Below are 20,656 nucleotides of genomic sequence, written 5' to 3' on the forward strand. Positions count from 1 at the left end.
AGTTGGCAGAGAAGAAGTGCAACCTGCACTCACGCGCTCCCTTGTACAGAGAAATGTAAAACTCCACTCACCCAGCCTTTGGCACAGGACACTTGCCGAAGAGAGGTCTGTTACTTCCAAAGACAGGATGAGGCCTCAGGACACCTGGAAGCAGGAGAAGGCAAAGCAGGGAATGGAAACCAGTGCAGGGTCTGACCAACAATGGTGAAACCCTGTTTGACTTGGACGCACCCTCTCAAGCGGACAGGAGACATGAGATTGAAGGTGATGTGCTGAGATTTACAAGAGTGCACAGCAGATGCTTGGCTGACAGAACTCAAAGAAACCAGCGCAAAATATCCCCACAGTTGATTCTGAGACCAAGATCCGTGATGCCAAATTACAGATAGCAGGAGCATCGGTAAGTGAGGTATAGGGCTACGGTTGATGGCATACGCTGAATCTCAGGGATCTGGAGTGCGTTGTGGGATGTGGTGGGTCTAAACAAGAGAGCAAACCGAACAGTGTACCAATGATAAATCAACCACACTGGTCACGCGGTTGAGATTACCGATATGTCCCATGGCCACACCCAGTGCATTTGCAGGACCAGGGACCAATTGGGCATTTTGCCAATAGAGCACGTGTGGGGCTGAATCAGAGCTATCGTGCATCTGGTCTGAGGTATCCAGGGGGCCTTGGGTTTGAAATCAGAATGAAAAGCCTTAGGATCTGCTACATTCATAACCTGGGCTGGGATTATGGTTTGGTTTGAGGCACAGGATGCGCAACAGCTCTGTGGTGGCCTTCGTGCACCCGTGCCACAAGGATGATAGGACAAGCTAGAGTGGTCCAAGTCCACAGCGTGAGAAGAGGAAGCATTTCCTTCAGCACTATCTCCCAAAATCGGATGCTACATTTTGGATGGCACCGGCACGGTACGGCAGCGAGGACACCAAGGTCGGTCTGCGGGATCATTCCAGCAGGCCCTGATGTGTGACATCCATGGATGTGCTTCCACTGGTGTTTCAGTAGACAGAGAAGCTCTGGGAAGAACTGCTTTCATTGGGACATTCCCGTGGCACTACAAAGCACAAGCGCACTCTCAGTTTGCTGTTTTGGAAACACTCCAAAATGACATAGAGCAGAATGCAGAGCTGAGAACCTTTAGAATCCTCATTTCCACAAGAGGCCGTGTCCTGCACACTTTCAGAATTGTGAGATAAACGTAATCAAAATGAAGTTATGCTAATCGAAATAGTATGGGTTGTTCATCACAACAAATGCAACACCAGCAATTGGAGATATACCAGACAACACACACAGGAACAGAATACGGCATCAATGTCTAGGAGAAATTGTCCTCACAGAAATCCCTTGGAATTGCGTAGAGACAAGAGTCTAAAATTTTCACTTAACATAGCCCTAAAAATCTACATTAGATACCTGATATTACCTGACCAGTAGAGATGAAGAAGTACAGTAAAAGAAATAGGAAGTACCATTTTCAGTTCCAAAGATATTGAAGGCCCAAAAGATAAGCTTTCAAACAACTAGACTGCAAAACGCTATGCAGTCCAAGTGTTGAAAATGGAGGTCAGGAAAACACTGAAAAACAAAAGGGTCTCAGAATCACAAAAGGCAGAATACCAGAAAAGGGGAAGAGAAAGTCTAAAGACGAGCCAAAAGATATCAGAAAACTCAGTGGATGTGATAATATCAGGGCTAAAATTCAGTCCTTAGCAGACTAGATAATGCAGAGGGACGCGTGAATGACTGTGAAGTCAGGGGAACAGAAATCCCTCGGTCAGATTCGGACATAGGAAAGCAAGTGCAAACAATGAAAATATTGCTGTTGTATCCTGGGTTAAGACAGGGCATGAAAGACTAGAATTCATAAGAGTCCCAGATGGAAAAGCAAGAGATAAAGAAATAAAATATGTCTGAAAATTTATCTGTAGAAATATCAGACTGAAACTTGTTGAAAGCCAAGAAAAAATCATCTATGCGAATTCAGGAATTACACAGCATCCAAAGGAGGTGGAATCCCAATAGACCTACCAGCAGCTGTATGATTCCAATCAACAAAGTTCACGAATATCACAGTGATTTAAAATGCACCTGGAGGAAACAACATAGTCACAAGGGAACCTCCAGAGGGGTTTCAGCTTATAACTCGGCAGCAATATTGCAGGACAGGGAGGAGTGCCAGGACACAGACCATATCCTGAATGGCCAAAGGCTGCCACCTAGGGTAGCCTATGCCACATGACCACCATTTCTAATAACGGCAGAGCTAGAGCAATCCACAGACCGGCAAATCATAAAAGAATTCAGCAGTTCAAAACTTCTTCTAAAAGGAAGGTTGAGAATACTCCCCGGAATAGAAAAGCAGCAAGATGAAATGGAAAGAAGAAAACCATTATTGGAAATGCAAGAAGAGCATGAGTGGCAAAGAAGAAACAAGAAGAAGGCAAGGAGGACATCAAAACCTTAAAGATTGGAGAGGGAAGCAGGAAATCATAGGTGATTGGAAGCACTCTCTTAAGTGAATCAGCTTATTTGACTCTCTGTTTGAAGCGAAAGGAGAGATGCATGTCCTGACGTGTTTGCAAAACAAGCGAGAAGCAGACCAACAAAGAATCAAACCAACAAACATGCACCAAAATGGTACGGTTGGCTGACATATACCATGGGAAACATGATTATTCAAAAGAAAATACTCAAGGTGATGTCAAGGATCATTCAGCACGCATCGACCCAGTATTGCGGCTTGCATGTACTCAGCACACTTGTATTCGGAAATCAGAGGCGTGCATTCATATTCGTAAATATAGATTCATAAGAGCATATCGTGTCCTCACTCAAATGCCGATTTGGAATCCAATGGATTCCTAGTCCGTGATGTAGTCTTGTATGTCTTCCAACAGGATGAAGGAATGCCATATTCTACGCTACGTAGAGAAGAATTGTAAGAAGCCTATAACAAAGGCAAGTAGCTCTGCCAAAGTGTACTAAGAGCAAAAGAGACAGACAGTAAAGTGCACATTGGGGTTGGTTTCATTTCTTGGAAATTCAGCCCCCATGAAACCAATAGATCCATGTCCTGAGAGTGTGGGTTTTTCAGCAGAAATCATGCGACGCATATGTATTCCGGTTGTACGGATATTATAGGAACATAAGTCTCCTTTACTGGGTCTCTGTGTACTGTGAACTCTTAGAAAGTTTAAAGACGTGTGAAACCTTCAACTGAAAAGGGACACACTTCTCTCCATTGGTACTGTGCATACAGATCTGAACAAAAGGAAAGAGGGAAGAAGAAAGGCCCATGGGACGCTAGTGGGCAGAACCACATTTACTTTAGGAACCTCTCGTCGGATGCAGCCCCTCCCCCAACACTGACAAGATGCAGCAGCCATTGGGGATGGCAGTTACCGGTTGGATTCCAGGTGGAATGTTGGTGTGTTCCACGAGGCTTGTTGTGGCTGTTGGATCCTAGGTAACCGGGCCGAGTTCTGTGGGTGGATCAGTGTGATGGAGGGGCTGCAGGCCTCTGTGGAACTTGGCTTAGGTGTTTGGTCCGGGAAGCTGTGTAAGTTCGAGATACTTCTGCTGCCCAAAGACCTGAGTTCACAGGTCAGTTTCCAGAACCTGAAAGGGCAGACAGTGGAAGATCTGCCTGTCATCAGCTTACTGGTGAGGCTCCGAGGTACTTTCAGACTTGCCCAGTCCTGGTGAAGTCGACTTTAGGGGAGTCACGAAGAGAAGCTGGCCGAAAAGCTGGCTGCACGCATTGAGGAGAGATGCGAACACATGGATGAGAGATGTTCTGCTACAATGGAGAATACAGGCGTGGAGACAGCTGTAGAGGATACCAGGCTCAAAAGACATTCAGGAGACATATTGAACCTCGCTGATACTGGCAGAAACATACGGAGTGCCAACGTGGACTTGAGGAAGTTCCTCAATTCTCTTCTCCAAGAACGGGTCCAAGGTCCCTGACGTGTGCAAGAGAAGAAATGGCAGAGATGATCAAAACGTTCCTGTTCTTGGAAGAGGTCTTGAGAATCCACACGTCCCAAGGGGCCTTCCCAAGCCATTCAGACCAAAATTCACCAAGCCCAGGTAAGCCTTTTCCCAGGTTTGGGCCTAGCTAGCAAGCACTTGCCCTTCCCTCCCCTCCACTCACGCATCCATTTTGAAGGTTCAGTACCTGAGCGGCAATGAAGCCATTAGGAGAAGGGCAAGTCCCTCCTAGAATCAGAGTTCCACCAGCTTCACACTCTGTGAACAACAGTGAATTCCTTAAAGTTCAAATAGTCTCGGCTGAAATAGATAGGAATTGAATACATAGCTCACACCTAGAAACGATGGCCTTCTGCTACATTCAGCAAATGTTGTGTTTATGTCTTCCCGGGGGTGAAGGGAGTGTGGTAAGTGAGGGGAATCTTTGACTGAACTTGAATCTGTATTAGGCCTCAGTTTTTCAAGACAGTATAGGAAAATAGTACAAGTCAGAAAGTGAAGTTTACTGTAAAAGTCGCCAATGACATTAAAGACACAGCTTATGTGGATCGTCTTTCACTTGAGTCAAGCCCCCGGGGGCACTATATCATGTGGGTGCAGACTTGGTTGCGTTAAATGGCTTTACCCAACATGATCGGAAGATTAACTGTTCTCATCACTGATAGAAGAACACCTGGTTCTCCATAGACAAGCATAAGTGCAGCAGGGTTCTCCTAGCTATAATGCCTCTAGGTGCTTTTGGATTCAAACCTAAATGTATATATTTGGTTTGTTTCCTCTTGTATTTTCCGAGAGAGGGATGTTACCCCTTGAAATGCCAACATTGGCCAGTCGGTGACAAATAGGACTAAAGGGCACCACATGCCCAAGTGTATCCAAGGTTGGGGGTTATTTCATGTTTCCAATAGTTATTTCATGGTTCCTGTTGGTCTCGGAGGCTTCAACCGTAAAGAGCTGACATGACCCCTTTAACAGTTTGGACTGCTAGTTTGCATTCTATCTGTCTAGGTTTTCCGTAGAGCTGACAAAATGTTACCAAAATTGACAAGTCTGGCTTCTAGGTCGATTTAGTGTGTTTCAAAAAATAACTTCATTTTCGTATAACTCCCAAAACATGGAAATGAATTCTGTTAAAATTCTTAAAGACTGCAAATGAGATATCAACACAATGTCAAAACAGGTTTCTTTGGACAACCCCTCCCACCACGGCTGTATAGAAACCAAGAGCTAAGCAAATATCACATTTCTGTGAAATGTATCTGGATAGTGTTGATTCATCGATGCCCAGTTGGCAGAGAAGAAGTGCAACCTGCACTCACGCGCTCCCTTGTACAGAGAAATGTAAAACTCCACTCACCCAGCCTTTGGCACAGGACACTTGCCGAAGAGAGGTCTGTTACTTCCAAAGACAGGATGAGGCCTCAGGACACCTGGAAGCAGGAGAAGGCAAACAGGGAATGGAAACCAGTGCAGGGTCTGACCAACAAGGGTGAAACCCTGTTTGACTTGGACGCACCCTCTCAAGCGGACAGGAGACATGAGATTGAAGGTGATGTGCTGAGATTTACAAGAGTGCACAGCAGATGCTTGGCTGACAGAACTCAAAGAAACCAGCGCAAAATATCCCCACAGTTGATTCTGAGACCAAGATCCGTGATGCCAAATTACAGATAGCAGGAGCATCGGTAAGTGAGGTATAGGGCTACGGTTGATGGCATACGCTGAGTCTCAGGGATCTGGAGTGCGTTGTGGGATGTGGTGGGTCTAATCAAGAGAGCAAACCGAACAGAGTACCAATGATAAATCAACCACACTGGTCACGCGGTTGAGATTACCGATATGTCCCATGGCCACACCCAGTGCATCTGCAGGACCAGGGACCAATTTGGCATTTTGCCAATAGAGCACGTGTGGGGCTGAATCAGAGCTATCGTGCATCTTGTCTGAGGGATCCAGGGGGCCTTGGGTTTGAAATCAGAATGAAAAGCCTTAGGATCTGCTACATTCAAAACCTGGGCTGGGATTATGGTTTGGTTTGAGGCACAGGATGCGCAACAGCTCTGTGGTGGCCTTCGTGCACCCGTGCCACAAGGATGATAGGACAAGCTAGAGTGGTCCAAGTCCACAGCGTGAGAAGAGGAAGCATTTTCTTCAGCACTATCTCCCAAAATCGGATGCTACATTTTGGATGGCACCGGCACGGTACGGCAGCGAGGACACCAAGGTCGGTCTGCGGGATCATTCCAGCAGGCCCTGATGTGTGACATCCATGGATGTGCTTCCACTGGTGTTTCAGTAGACAGAGAAGCTCTGGGAAGAACTGCTTTCATTGGGACATTCCCGTGGCACTACAAAGCACAAGCGCACTCTCAGTTTGCTGTTTTGGAAACACTCCTAAATGACATAGAGCAGAATGCAGAGCTGAGAACCTTTAGAATCCTCATTTCCACAAGAGGCCGTGTCCTGCACACTTTCAGAATTGTGAGATAAGCGTAATCAAAATGAAGTTATGCTAATCGAAATAGTATGGGTTGTTCATCACAACAAATGCAACACCAGCAATTGGAGATATACCAGACAACACACACAGGAACAGAATACGGCATCAATGTCTAGGAGAAATTGTCCTCACAGAAATCCCTTGGAATTGCGTAGAGACAAGAGTCTAAAATTTTCACTTAACATAGCCCTAAAAATCTACATTAGATACCTGATATTACCTGACCAGTAGAGATGAAGAAGTACAGTAAAAGAAATAGGAAGTACCATTTTCAGTTCCAAAGATATTGAAGGCCCAAAAGATAAGCTTTCAAACAACTAGACTGCAAAACGCTATGCAGTCCAAGTGTTGAAAATGGAGGTCAGGAAAACACTGAAAAACAAAAGGGTCTCAGAATCACAAAAGGCAGAATACCAGAAAAGGGGAAGAGAAAGTCTAAAGACGAGCCAAAAGATATCAGAAAACTCAGTGGATGTGATAATATCAGGGCTAAAATTCAGTCCTTAGCAGACTAGATAATGCAGAGGGACGCGTGAATGACTGTGAAGTCAGGGGAACAGAAATCCCTCGGTCAGATTCGGACATAGGAAAGCAAGTGCAAAACAATGAAAATATTGCTGTTGTATCCTGGGTTAAGACAGGGCATGAAAGACTAGAATTCATAAGAGTCCCAGATGGAAAAGCAAGAGATAAAGAAATAAAATATGTCTGAAAATTTATCTGTAGAAATATCAGACTGAAACTTGTTGAAAGCCAAGAAAAAATCATCTATGCGAATTCAGGAATTACACAGCATCCAAAGGAGGTGGAATCCCAATAGACCTACCAGCAGCTGTATGATTCCAATCAACAAAGTTCACGAATATCACAGTGATTTAAAATGCACCTGGAGGAAACAACATAGTCACAAGGGAACCTCCAGAGGGGTTTCAGCTTATAACTCGGCAGCAATATTGCAGGACAGGGAGGAGTGCCAGGACACAGACCATATCCTGAATGGCCAAAGGCTGCCACCTAGGGTAGCCTATGCCACATGACCACCATTTCTAATAACGGCAGAGCTAGAGCAATCCACAGACCGGCAAATCATAAAAGAATTCAGCAGTTCAAAACTTCTTCTAAAAGGAAGGTTGAGAATACTCCCCGGAATAGAAAAGCAGCAAGATGAAATGGAAAGAAGAAAACCATTATTGGAAATGCAAGAAGAGCATGAGTGGCAAAGAAGAAACAAGAAGAAGGCAAGGAGGACATCAAAACCTTAAAGATTGGAGAGGGAAGCAGGAAATCATAGGTGATTGGAAGCACTCTCTTAAGTGAATCAGCTTATTTGACTCTCTGTTTGAAGCGAAAGGAGAGATGCATGTCCTGACGTGTTTGCAAAACAAGCGAGAAGCAGACCAACAAAGAATCAAACCAACAAACATGCACCAAAATGGTACGGTTGGCTGACATATACCATGGGAAACATGATTATTCAAAAGAAAATACTCAAGGTGATGTCAAGGATCATTCAGCACGCATCGACCCAGTATTGCGGCTTGCATGTACTCAGCACACTTGTATTCGGAAATCAGAGGCGTGCATTCATATTCGTAAATATGGATTCATAAGAGCATATCGTGTCCTCACTCAAATGCCGATTTGGAATCCAATGGATTCCTAGTCCGTGATGTAGTCTTGTATGTCTTCCAACAGGATGAAGGAATGCCATATTCTACGCTACGTAGAGAAGAATTGTAAGAAGCCTATAACAAAGGCAAGTAGCTCTGCCAAAGTGTACTAAGAGCAAAAGAGACAGACAGTAAAGTGCACATTGGGGTTGGTTTCATTTCTTGGAAATTCAGCCCCCATGAAACCAATAGATCCATGTCCTGAGAGTGTGGGTTTTTCAGCAGAAATCATGCGACGCATATGTATTCCGGTTGTACGGATATTATAGGAACATAAGTCTCCTTTACTGGGTCTCTGTGTACTGTGAACTCTTAGAAAGTTTAAAGACGTGTGAAACCTTCAACTGAAAAGGGACACACTTCTCTCCATTGGTACTGTGCATACAGATCTGAACAAAAGGAAAGAGGGAAGAAGAAAGGCCCATGGGACGCTAGTGGGCAGAACCACATTTACTTTAGGAACCTCTCGTCGGATGCAGCCCCTCCCCCAACACTGACAAGATGCAGCAGCCATTGGGGATGGCAGTTACCGGTTGGATTCCAGGTGGAATGTTGGTGTGTTCCACGAGGCTTGTTGTGGCTGTTGGATCCTAGGTAACCGGGCCGAGTTCTGTGGGTGGATCAGTGTGATGGAGGGGCTGCAGGCCTCTGTGGAACTTGGCTTAGGTGTTTGGTCCGGGAAGCTGTGTAAGTTCGAGATACTTCTGCTGCCCAAAGACCTGAGTTCACAGGTCAGTTTCCAGAACCTGAAAGGGCAGACAGTGGAAGATCTGCCTGTCATCAGCTTACTGGTGAGGCTCCGAGGTACTTTCAGACTTGCCCAGTCCTGGTGAAGTCGACTTTAGGGGAGTCACGAAGAGAAGCTGGCCGAAAAGCTGGCTGCACGCATTGAGGAGAGATGCGAACACATGGATGAGAGATGTTCTGCTACAATGGAGAATACAGGCGTGGAGACAGCTGTAGAGGATACCAGGCTCAAAAGACATTCAGGAGACATATTGAACCTCGCTGATACTGGCAGAAACATACGGAGTGCCAACGTGGACTTGAGGAAGTTCCTCAATTCTCTTCTCCAAGAACGGGTCCAAGGTCCCTGACGTGTGCAAGAGAAGAGATGGCAGAGATGATCAAAACGTTCCTGTTCTTGGAAGAGGTCTTGAGAATCCACACGTCCCAAGGGGCCTTCCCAAGCCATTCAGACCAAAATTCACCAAGCCCAGGTAAGCCTTTTCCCAGGTTTGGGCCTAGCTAGCAAGCACTTGCCCTTCCCTCCCCTCCACTCACGCATCCATTTTGAAGGTTCAGTACCTGAGCGGCAATGAAGCCATTAGGAGAAGGGCAAGTCCCTCCTAGAATCAGAGTTCCACCAGCTTCACACTCTGTGAACAACAGTGAATTCCTTAAAGTTCAAATAGTCTCGGCTGAAATAGATAGGAATTGAATACATAGCTCACACCTAGAAACGATGGCCTTCTGCTACATTCAGCAAATGTTGTGTTTATGTCTTCCCGGGGGTGAAGGGAGTGTGGTAAGTGAGGGGAATCTTTGACTGAACTTGAATCTGTATTAGGCCTCAGTTTTTCAAGACAGTATAGGAAAATAGTACAAGTCAGAAAGTGAAGTTTACTGTAAAAGTCGCCAATGACATTAAAGACACAGCTTATGTGGATCGTCTTTCACTTGAGTCAAGCCCCCGGGGGCACTATATCATGTGGGTGCAGACTTGGTTGCGTTAAATGGCTTTACCCAACATGATCGGAAGATTAACTGTTCTCATCACTGATAGAAGAACACCTGGTTCTCCATAGACAAGCATAAGTGCAGCAGGGTTCTCCTAGCTATAATGCCTCTAGGTGCTTTTGGATTCAAACCTAAATGTATATATTTGGTTTGTTTCCTCTTGTATTTTCCGAGAGAGGGATGTTACCCCTTGAAATGCCAACATTGGCCAGTCGGTGACAAATAGGACTAAAGGGCACCACATGCCCAAGTGTATCCAAGGTTGGGGGTTATTTCATGTTTCCAATAGTTATTTCATGGTTCCTGTTGGTCTCGGAGGCTTCAACCGTAAAGAGCTGACATGAACCCTTTAACAGTTTGGACTGCTAGTTTGCATTCTATCTGTCTAGGTTTTCCGTAGAGCTGACAAAATGTTACCAAAATTGACAAGTCTGGCTTCTAGGTCGATTTAGTGTGTTTCAAAAAATAACTTCATTTTCGTATAACTCCCAAAACATGGAAATGAATTCTGTTAAAATTCTTAAAGACTGCAAATGAGATATCAACACAATGTCAAAACAGGTTTCTTTGGACAACCCCTCCCACCACGGCTGTATAGAAACCAAGAGCTAAGCAAATATCACATTTCTGTGAAATGTATCTGGATAGTGTTGATTCATCGATGCCCAGTTGGCAGAGAAGAAGTGCAACCTGCACTCACGCGCTCCCTTGTACAGAGAAATGTAAAACTCCACTCACCCAGCCTTTGGCACAGGACACTTGCCGAAGAGAGGTCTGTTACTTCCAAAGACAGGATGAGGCCTCAGGACACCTGGAAGCAGGAGAAGGCAAACAGGGAATGGAAACCAGTGCAGGGTCTGACCAACAAGGGTGAAACCCTGTTTGACTTGGACGCACCCTCTCAAGCGGACAGGAGACATGAGATTGAAGGTGATGTGCTGAGATTTACAAGAGTGCACAGCAGATGCTTGGCTGACAGAACTCAAAGAAACCAGCGCAAAATATCCCCACAGTTGATTCTGAGACCAAGATCCGTGATGCCAAATTACAGATAGCAGGAGCATCGGTAAGTGAGGTATAGGGCTACGGTTGATGGCATACGCTGAGTCTCAGGGATCTGGAGTGCGTTGTGGGATGTGGTGGGTCTAATCAAGAGAGCAAACCGAACAGTGTACCAATGATAAATCAACCACACTGGTCACGCGGTTGAGATTACCGATATGTCCCATGGCCACACCCAGTGCATCTGCAGGACCAGGGACCAATTGGGCATTTTGCCAATAGAGCACGTGTGGGGCTGAATCAGAGCTATCGTGCATCTTGTCTGAGGGATCCAGGGGGCCTTGGGTTTGAAATCAGAATGAAAAGCCTTAGGATCTGCTACATTCAAAACCTGGGCTGGGATTATGGTTTGGTTTGAGGCACAGGATGCGCAACAGCTCTGTGGTGGCCTTCGTGCACCCGTGCCACAAGGATGATAGGACAAGCTAGAGTGGTCCAAGTCCACAGCGTGAGAAGAGGAAGCATTTTCTTCAGCACTATCTCCCAAAATCGGATGCTACATTTTGGATGGCACCGGCACGGTACGGCAGCGAGGACACCAAGGTCGGTCTGCGGGATCATTCCAGCAGGCCCTGATGTGTGACATCCATGGATGTGCTTCCACTGGTGTTTCAGTAGACAGAGAAGCTCTGGGAAGAACTGCTTTCATTGGGACATTCCCGTGGCACTACAAAGCACAAGCGCACTCTCAGTTTGCTGTTTTGGAAACACTCCAAAATGACATAGAGAAGAATGCAGAGCTGAGAACCTTTAGAATCCTCATTTCCACAAGAGACCGTGTCCTTCGCACTTTCAGAATTGTGAGATAAGCGTAATCATAATGAAGTTATGCTAATCGAAATAGTATGGGTTGTTCATCACAACAAATGCAACACCAGCAATTGGAGATATACCAGACAACACACACAGGAAAAGAATATGGCATCAATGTCTAGGAGTAATTGTCCTCACAGAAATCCCTTGGAATTGCGTAGAGACAAAAGTCTAAAATTTTCACTTAACATAGCCCTAAAATTCTACAATATATACCTGATATTACCTGACCAGTAGAGATGAAGAAGTACAGTAAAAGAAATAGGAAGTACCATTTTCAGTTCCAAAGATATTGAAGGCCCAAAAGATAAGCTTTCAAACAACTAGACTGCAAAACGCTATGCAGTCCAAGTGTTGAAAATGGAGGTCAGGAAAACACTGAAGAACAAAAGGATCTCAGAATCACAAAAGGCAGAATACCAGAAAAGGGGAAGAGAAAGTCTAAAGACGAGCCAAAAGATATCAGAAAACTCAGTGGATGTGATAATATCAGGGCTAAAATTCAGTCCTTAGCAGACTAGATAATGCAGAGGGACGCGTGAATGACTGTGAAGACAAGGGAACAGAAATCCCTCGGTCAGAATCGGACATAGGAAAGCAAGTGCAAAACAATGAAAATATTGCTGTTGTATCCTGGGTTAAGACAGGGCATGAAAGACAAGAATTCATAAGAGTCCCAGATGGAAAAGCAAGAGATAAAGAAATAAAATATGTCTGAAAATTTATCTGTAGAAATATCAGACTGAAACTTGTTGAAAGCCAAGAAAAAATCATCTATGCGAATTCAGGAATTACACAGCATCCAAAGGAGGTGGAATCCCAATAGACCTACCAGCAGCTGTATGATTCCAATCAACAAAGTTCACGAATATCACAGTGATTTAAAATGCACCAGGAGGAAACAACATAGTCACAAGGGAACCTCCAGAGGGGTTTCAGCTTATAACTCGGCAGCAATATTGCAGGACAGGGAGGAGTGCCAGGAAACAGACCATATCCTGAATGGCCAAAGGCTGCCACCTAGGGTAGCCTATGCCACATGACCACCATTTCTAATAACGGCAGAGCTAGAGCAATCCACAGACCGGCAAATCATAAAAGAATTCAGCAGTTCAAAACTTCTTCTAAAAGGAAGGTTGAGAAAACTCCCCGGAATAGAAAAGCAGCAAGATGAAATGGAAAGAAGAAAACCATTATTGGAAATGAAAGAAGAGCATGAGTGGCAAAGAAGAAACAAGAAGAAGGCAAGGAGGACATCAAAACCTTAAAGATTGGAGAGGGAAGCAGGAAATCATAGGTGATTGGAAGCACTCTCTTAAGTGAATCAGCTTATTTGACTCTCTGTTTGAAGCGAAAGGAGAGATGCATGTCCTGACGTGTTTGCAAAACAAGCGAGAAGCAGACCAACAAAGAATCAAACCAACAAACATGCACCAAAATGGTACGGTTGGCTGACATATACCATGGGAAACATGATTATTCAAAAGAAAATACTCAAGGTGATGTCAAGGATCATTCAGCATGCATCGACCCAGTATTGCGGCTTGCATGTACTCAGCACACTTGTATTCGGAAATCAGAGGCGTGCATTCATATTCGTAAATATAGATTCATAAGAGCATATCGTGACCTCACCCAAATGCCGATTTGGAATCCACTGGATTCCTAGTCCGTGATGTAGTCTTGTATGTCTTCCAACAGGATGAAGGAATGCCATATTCTACGCTACGTAGAGAAGAATTGTAAGAAGCCTATAACAAAGGCAAGTAGCTCTGACAAAGTGTACTAAGAGCAAAAGAGACAGACATTAAAGTGCACATTGGGGTTGGTTTCATTTCTTGGAAATTTAGCCCCCATGAAACCAATAGATCCATGTCCTGAGAGTGTGGGTTTTTCAGCAGAAATCATGCGACGCATATGTATTCCGGTTGTACGGATATTATAGGAACATAAGTCTCCTTTACTGGGTCTCTGTGTACTGTGAACTCTTAGAAAGTTTAAAGACGTGTGAAACCTTCAACTGAAAAGCGACACACTTCTTTCCATTGGTACTGTTCATACAAATCTGAACAAAAGGAAAGAGGGAAGAAGAAAGGCCCATGGGTCGCTAGTGGGCAGAACCACATTTACTTTAGGAACCTCTCTTCGGATGCAGCCCCTCCCCCAACACTGACAAGATGCAGCAGCCATTGGGGATGGCAGTTACCGGTTGGATTCCAGGTGGAATGTTGGTGTGTTCCATGAGGCTTGTTGTGGCTGTTGGATCCTAGGTAACCGGGCCGAGTTCTGTGGGTGGATCAGTGTGATGGGGGGGCTGCAGGCCTCTGTGGAGCTTGGCTTAGTTGTTTGGTCCGGGAAGCTGTGTAAGTTCGAGATACTTCTGCTGCCCAAAGACCTGAGTTCACAGGTCAGTTTCCAGAACCTGAAAGGGCAGAGAGTGGAAGATCTGCCTGTCATCAGCTTACTGGTGAGGCTCCGAGGTACTTTCAGACTTGCCCAGTCCTGGTGAAGTCGACTTTAGGGGAGTCACGAAGAGAAGCTGGCCGAAAAGCTGGCTGCACGGATTGAGGAGAGATGCGAACACATGGATGAGTGATGTTCTGCTACAATGGAGAATAGTGGCGTGGAGACAGCTCTAGAGGATACCAGGCTCAAAAGACATTCAGGAGACATATTGAACCTCGCTGATACTGGCAGAAACATACGGAGTGCCAACGTGGACTTGAGGAAGTTCCTCAATTCTCTTCTCCAAGAACGGGTCCAAGGTCCCTGACGTGTGCAAGAGAAGAGATGGCAGAGATGATCAAAACGCTCCTGTTCTTGGAAGAGGTCGTGAGAATCCACACGTCCCAAGGGGCCTTCCCAAGCCATTCAGACCAAAATTCACCAAGCCCAGGTAAGCCTTTTCCCAGGTTTGGGCCTAGCTAGCAAGCACTTGCCCTTCCCTCCCCTCCACTCACGCATCCATTTTGAAGGTTCAGTACCTGAGCGGCAATGAAGCCATTAGGAGAAGGGCAAGTCCCTCCTAGAATCAGAGTTCCTACAGCTTCACACTCTGTGAACAACAGTGAACTCCTTAAAGGTCAAATAGTCTCGGCTGAAATAGATAGGAATTGAATACATAGCTCACACCTAGAAAAGATGGCCTTCCGCTAGATTCAGCAAATGTTGTGTTTATGTCTTCCCTGGGGTGAAGGGAGTGTGGTAAGTGAGGGGAATCTTTGACTGAACTTGAATCTGTATTAGGCCTCAGTTTTTCAAGACAGTATAGGTAAATAGTACAAGTCAGAAAGTGAAGTGTACTGTAAAAGTCGCCAATGACATTAAAGACACAGCTTATGTGGATCGTCTTTCACTTGAGTCAAGCCCCCGGGGGCACTATATCATGTGGGTGCAGACTTGGTTGCGTTAAATGGCTTTACCCAACATGATCAGAAGATTAACTGTTCTCATCACTGATAGAAGAACACCTGGTTCTCCATAGACAAGCATAAGTGCAGCAGGGTTTTCCTAGCTATAATGCCTCTAGGTGCTTTTGGATTCAAACCTAAATGTATATATTTGGTTTGTTTCCTCTTGTATTTTCCTAGAGAGGGATGTTACCCCTTGAAATGCCAACATTGGCCAGTCGGTGACAAATAGGACTAAAGGGCACCACATGCCCAATTTTATCAAAGGTTGGGGGTTATTTCATGTTTCCAATAGTTATTTCATGGTTCCTGTTGGTCTCGGAGGCTTCAACCGTAAAGAGCTGACATGACCCCTTTAACAGTTTGGACTGCTAGTTTGCATTCTATCTGTCTAGGTTTTCCGTAGAGCTGACAAAATGTTACCAAAATTGACAAGTCTGGCTTCTAGGTCGATTTAGTGTGTTTCAAAAAATAACTTCATTTTCGTATAACTTCCAAAACTTGGAAATGAATTCTGTTAAAATTCTTAAAGACTGCAAATGAGATATCAACACAATGTCAAAACAGGATTCTTTGGACAACCCCTCCCACCACGGCTGTATAGAAACCAAGAGCTAAGCAAATATCACATTTCTGTGAAATGTATCTGGATAGTGTTGATTCATCGATGCCCAGTTGGCAGAGAAGAAGTGCAACCTGCATTCACGCGCTCCCTTGTACAGAGAAATGTAAAACTCCACTCACCCAGCCTATGGCACAGGACACTTGCCGAAGATAGGTCTGTTACTTCCAAAGACAGGATGAGGCCTCAGGACACCTGGAAGCAGGAGAAGGCAAAGCAGGGAATGGAAACCAGTGCAGGGTCTGACCAACAAGGGTGAAACCCTGTTTGACTTGGACGCACCCTCTCAAGCGGACAGGAGACATGAGATTGAAGGTGATGTGCTGAGATTTACAAGAGTGCACAGCAGATGCTTGGCTGACAGAACTCAAAGAATCCAGCGCAAAATATTCCCACAGTTGATTCTGAGACCAAGATCCGTGATGCCAAATTACAGTTAGCAGGAGCATCGGAAAGTGAGGTATAGGGCTACGGTTGATGGCATATGCTGAGTCTCAGGGATCTGGAGTGCGTTGTGGGATGTGGTGGGTCTAATCAAGAGAGCAAAACGAACAGTGTACCAATGATAAATCAACCACACTGGTCGCGCTTTTGAGATTACCGATAAGTCCCATGGCCACACACAGTGCATCTGCAGGACCAGGGACCAATTGGGCATTTGGCCAATAGAGCACGTGTGGGGCTGTATCAGAGCTATCGTGCATCTGGTCTGAGGTATCCAGGGGGCCTTGGGTTTGAAATCAGAATGAAAAGCCTTAGGATCTGCTACATTCATAACTTGGGCTGGGATTATGGTTTGGTTTGAGGCACAGGATGCGCAACAGCTCTGTGGTGGCCTTCGTGCACCCGTGCCACAAGGATGATAGGACAAGCTAGAGTGGTCCAAGTCCACAGCGTGAGAAGAGGAAGCATTTCCTTCAGCACTATCTCCCAAAATCGGATGCTACATTTTGGATGGCACCGGCACGGTACGGCAGCGAGGACACCAAGGTCGGTCTGCGGGATCATTCCAGCAGGCCCTGATGTGTGACATCCATGGATGTGCTTCCACTGGTGTTTCAGTAGACAGAGAAGCTCTGGGAAGAACTGCTTTCATTGGGACATTCCCGTGGCATTACAAAGCACAAGCGCACTCTCAGTTTGCTGTTTTGGAAACACTCCAAAATGACATAGAGCAGAATGCAGAGCTGAGAACTTTTAGAATCCTCATTTCCACAAGAGACCGGGTCCTGCGCACTTTCAGAATTGTGAGATAAGCGTAATCATAATGAAGTTATGCTAATCGAAATAGTATGGGTTGTTCATCACAACAAATGCAACACCAGCAATTGGAGATATACCAGACAACACACACAGGAACAGAATATGGCATCAATGTCTAGGAGAAATTGTCCTCACAGAAATCCCTTGGAATTGCGTAGAGACAAGAGTCTAAAATTTTCACTTAACATAGCCCTAAAAATCTACATTAGATACCTGATATTACCTGACAAGTAGAGATGAAGAAGTACAGTAAAAGAAATAGGAAGTACCATTTTCAGTTCCAAAGATATTGAAGGCCCAAAAGATAAGCTTTCAAACAACTAGAATGCAAAACGCTATGCAGTCCAAATGTTGAAAATGGAGGTTAGGAAAACACTGAAGAACAAAAAGGTCTCAGAATCACAAAAGGCAGAATACCAGAAAAGGGGAAGAGAAAGTCTAAAGACGAGCCAAAAAATATCAGAAAACTCAGTGGATGTGATAATATCAGGGCTAAAATTCAGTCCTTAGCAGACTAGATAATGCAGAGGGACACGTGAATGACTGTGAAGACAGGGGAACAGAAATCCCTCGGTCAGATTCGGACATAGGAAAGCAAGTGCAAAACAATGAAAATATTGCTGTTGTATCCTGGGTTAAGACAGGGCATGAAAGACTAGAATTCATAAGAGTCCCAGATGGAAAAGCAAGAGATAAAGAAATAAAATATGTCTGAAAATTTATCTGTAGAAATATCAGACTGAAACTTGTTGAAAGCCAAGAAAAAATCATCTATGCGAATTCAGGAATTACACAGCATCCAAAGGAGGTGGAATCCCAATAGACCTACCAGCAGCTGTATGATTCCAATCAACAAAGTTCACGAATATCACAGTGATTTAAAATGCACCTGGAGGAAACAACATAGTCACAAGGGAACCTCCAGAGGGGTTTCAGCTTATAACTCGGCAGCAATATTGCAGGACAGGGAGGAGTGCCAGGACACAGACCATATCCTGAATGGCCAAAGGCTGCCACCTAGGGTAGCCTATGCCACATGACCACCATTTCTAATAACGGCAGAGCTAGAGCAATCCACAGACTGGCAAATCATAAAAGAATTCAGCAGTTCAAAACTTCTTCTAAAAGGAAGGTTGAGAATACTCCCCGGAATAGAAAACAGCAAGATGAAATGGAAAGAAGAAAACCATTATTGGAAATGCAAGAAGAGCATGAGTGGCAAAGAAGAAACAAGAAGAAGGCAAGGAGGACATCAAAACCTTAAAGATTGGAGAGGGAAGCAGGAAATCATAGGTGATTGGAAGCACTCTCTTAAGTGAATCAGCTTATTTGACTCTCTGTTTGAAGCGAAAGGAGAGATGCATGTCCTGACGTGTTTGCAAAACAAGCGAGAAGCAGACCAACAAAGAATCAAACCAACAAACATGCACCAAAATGGTACGGTTGGCTGACATATACCATGGGAAACATGATTATTCAAAAGAAAATACTCAAGGTGATGTCAAGGATCTTTCAGCACGCATCGAACCAGTATTGCGGCTTGCATGTACTCAGCACACTTGTATTCGGAAATCAGAGGCGTGCATTCATATTCGTAAATATAGATTCATAAGAGCATATCGTGACCTCACCCAAATGCCGATTAGGAATCCAACGGATTCCTAGTCCGTGATGTAGTCTTGTATGTCTTCCAACAGGATGAAGGAATGCCATATTCTACGCTACGTAGAGAAGAATTGTAAGAAGCGTATAACAAAGGCAAGTAGCTCTGCCAAAGTGTACTAAGAGCAAAAGAGACAGACAGTAAAGTGCACATTGGCGTTGGTTTCATTTCTTGGAAATTCAGCCCCCATGAAACCAATAGATCCATGTCCTGAGAGTGTGGGTTTTTCAGCAGAAATCATGCGACGCATATGTATTCCGGTTGTACGGATATTATAGGAACATAAGTCTCCTTTACTGGGTCTCTGTGTACTGTGAACTCTTAGAAAGTTTAAAGACGTGTGAAACCTTCAACTGAAAAGGGACACACTTCTCTCCATTGGTACTGTGCATACAGATCTGAACAAAAGGAAAGAGGGAAGAAGAAAGGCCCATGGGACGCTAGTGGGCAGAACCACATTTACTTTAGGAACCTCTCGTCGGATGCAGCCCCTCCCCCAACACTGACAAGATGCAGCAGCCATTGGGGATGGCAGTTACCGGTTGGATTCCAGGTGGAATGTTGGTGTGTTCCACGAGGCTTGTTGTGGCTGTTGGATCCTAGGTAACCGGGCCGAGTTCTGTGGGTGGATCATTGTGATGGAGGGGCTGCAGGCCTCTGTGGAGCTTGGCTTAGGTGTTTGGTCCGGGAAGCTGTGTAAGTTCGAGATACTTCTGCTGCCCAAAAACCTGAGTTCACAGGTCAGTTTCCAGAACCTGAAAGGGCAGACTGTGGAAGATCTGCCTGTCATCAGCTTACTGGTGTGGCTCCGAGGTACTTTCAGACTTGCCCAGTCTTGGTGATGTCGACTTTAGGGGAGACACGAGGAGAAGCTGGCCGAAAAGCTGGCTGCACGTATTGAGGAGAGATGCGAAAACATGGATGAGAGATGTTCTGCTACAATGGAGAATACTGGCGTGGAGACAGCTGTAGAGGATACCAGGCTCAAAAGACATTCAGGAGACATATTGAACCTCGCTGATACTGACAGAAACATACGGAGTGCCAACGTGGACTTGAGGAAGTTCCTCAATTCTCTTCTCCAAGAACGGGTCCAAGGTCCCTGACGTGTGCAAGAGAAGAGATGGCAGAGATGATCAAAACGCTCCTGTTCTTGGAAGAGGTCGTGAGGATCCACACGTCCCAAGGGGCCTTCCCAAGCCATTCAGACCAAAATTCACCAAGCCCAGGTAAGCATTTTCCCAGGTTTGGGCCTAGCTAGCAAGCACTTGCCCTTCCCTCCCCTCCACTCACGCATCCATTTTGAAGGTTCAGTACCTGAGCGGCAATGAAGCCATTAGGAGAAGGGCAAGTCCCTCCTAGAATCAGAGTTCCTCCAGCTTCACACTCTGTGAACAACAGTGAACTCCTTAAAGGTCAAATAGTCTCGGCTGAAATAGATAGGAATTGAATACTTAGCTCACACCTAGAAACGATGGCCTTCCGCTAGATTCAGCAAATGTTGTGTTTATGTCTTCCCTGGGGTGAAGGGAGTGTGGTAAGTGAGGGGAATCTTTGACTGAACTTGAATCTGTATTAGGCCTCAGTTTTTCAAGACAGTATAGGTAAATAGTACAAGTCAGAAAGTGAAGTGTACTGTAAAAGTCGCCAATGACATTAAAGACACAGCTTATATGGATCGTCTTTCACTTGAGTCAAGCCCCCGGGGGCACTATATCATGTGGGTGCAGACTTGGTTGCGTTAAATGGCTTTACCCAACATGATCGGAAGATTAACTGTTCTCATCACTGATAGAAGAACACCTGGTTCTCCATAGACAAGCATAAGTGCAGCAGGGTTCTCCTAGCTATAATGCCTCTAGGTGCTTTTGGATTCAAACCTAAATGTATATATTTGGTTTGTTTCCT

This window comes from Vicugna pacos, unplaced genomic scaffold (assembly GCF_048564905.1).
Source record: "Vicugna pacos unplaced genomic scaffold, VicPac4 scaffold_20, whole genome shotgun sequence".
In the NCBI taxonomy this organism is placed as follows: Eukaryota; Metazoa; Chordata; class Mammalia; order Artiodactyla; family Camelidae; genus Vicugna; species Vicugna pacos.